This window comes from Bidens hawaiensis, unplaced genomic scaffold, assembly GCF_021521415.1.
Source record: "Bidens hawaiensis isolate Kalapana, Puna unplaced genomic scaffold, B.hawaiensis_p1.1 tig00006061_1, whole genome shotgun sequence".
Classification (NCBI taxonomy): Eukaryota; Viridiplantae; Streptophyta; class Magnoliopsida; order Asterales; family Asteraceae; genus Bidens; species Bidens hawaiensis.
The window spans coordinates 1,129,699-1,131,623 of NW_027491400.1; the positions used below are offsets into that span (position 1 = coordinate 1,129,699).

Sequence of the window (1,925 nt, forward strand, 5' to 3'; positions counted from 1 at the left end):
ACTTTGGCACCGCATGGCCATGATTGGTCCATGTGGTGTCACTTATTGATCAAACAATTTTTTTTTTGTAAATTTGATAATTAATTGGTTATTCACATTGACACGTCGTTGCAATGTATGGGGGCAACAATGTTCGGGTCTTACCGACTTTTTTGTTTTAGTTTCAGTACCGTCACAAATGTAATCGAAACCGACCGAAATAGCCTAGACTCACTGCGTTTTGTTTTAGTTCTGATACCATACGAATACCGACCGGATGCCGACTTTTTGATTTCAGTTATAGTATCCTCACAAACGTGACGGAAACCGACAGAATTTGAGTAGACTCACTGCCTTAACGCTTGAAATCAACAATGGTCGGTTTTACCAGCACGTGCTCGAGTTTTACCGACAGACTCCACCCCCATTGTTCTATCTCAGTATTTTCAATTTTTTATAACGCACGTAGCCAAAACCGACCGAATTCGCATCAACGTACCGCTTCAACGCTTGAGACCGACAACACCTGATTTTATCATTGTCCGAGTTTTACTGACTTGCCCCAACGCAACGCGCTGGGCAAACCACTAGTTTCAATATAATCATTGTTGCTCTTTGTGCCAAGAGTTAAGTCAAGACATGTTTATTTTATATTCAGCAGAGTAATTTATACCGGCGTTTATCTAGAAATGTATGAAAGTTAAATAATCCTAATGATATAATAATAAAAAAAAGTTGATATGATTTTGCTATACATTCATTCCAAATATTTTGGTGACAACAACTTTATGAAATAAGGCTAAAAATATATCAATAAACTGAACTAAATTACATACTTGTACTTTGAAATCGTCCCCAACACAACCATTAGAATTAAAAAATAGTTTATTCTTGTTTTGTCCGATCACATGAAGATATGTTAAATATAAATATGAAAGACTCCATAAACTTAGAACATGTCCAAGTAAACCGTGTAACCAAATATAGCTTTTATAAATAAAAGATTTTACATGAACTTATAACATTTTGTTTAAAATCATTTCGAACTACTCTGAAGAATATTCATGATCAAGAGTGTTATAGCAGATAGTTGAAAAGTCGCATCATTTCTCTTAGTTAATGGCGAAACAATACCCTTTTTCTCTTTAAACCCGTCCTCACAAGTGGTAGTAGCATCCATAACCGAACTTATCTGAATATTTGCATCAAAAAACCGCTTGGAGTTGTAACTCTTCATAGCCTCCTTGATGTCCAAAATAGCGTCGGAGTAAAGCTCAAAACAATCATTTAAACACGACTTCACATAGGGATCAAGCACCTTCGTGTTGTTTTTTTAGCAACCGCTTGATGTAACACCTTGTATCAGTAATGTTATAACTCGTTAGCCTGATGGACATCATTCCGAGACCTTTGAGATCGGCACAATGGCTAGCTGGCGCGGCTTGGAGCGAGGTGGTGCAAAATTGGAGCTTCACATTAGGATCTTGTTGTGATGTGGTTTTGCAAGTGTTGTATATGAGGTCTTGCCCATTGGTAGATAAGAAGAATAAGGAAAATAAAATGGGAGTGAGAGAGAAAGATGAAGAACTCATTATTATTAGTTTTTCTTGTGTAAATTTAAGGAGAGTATAACTTGTGAACAAATGAACAAAGAGTGGATTTATAACAAAGAGTATGTTTGGAGAAAGGCTTGAGGAATGAGTACTTAATTAATTATTTCATTCCAAAAAAAGCATTTAAAAATCATCCAAGTTAGACTTCAGAAGCAAAAGACTCCATGGTAACTAGTTAAAAGTAGTGTTTTTCTCCGGCGTGTTGCGTCGGGCTGGTCAGTAAAACACGGATAATGGTAAAATACAAGTGTTGATACGGTAAGTCGACGCGAATTCAGTCGGGTGCAGTTACGTGCATTATTGCATCGAAACTAAGACAAAAATAAAACAAAA

General features: G+C 36.4%; 1 pseudogene; it reads right to left on the bottom strand.

The window, feature by feature from the left end:
• Window positions 1-906: 906 nt before the first annotated feature.
• Window positions 907-1,684, bottom strand: LOC143631325 (putative invertase inhibitor; annotated as a pseudogene).
• Between the last annotated feature and the right edge of the window lie 241 nt (window positions 1,685-1,925).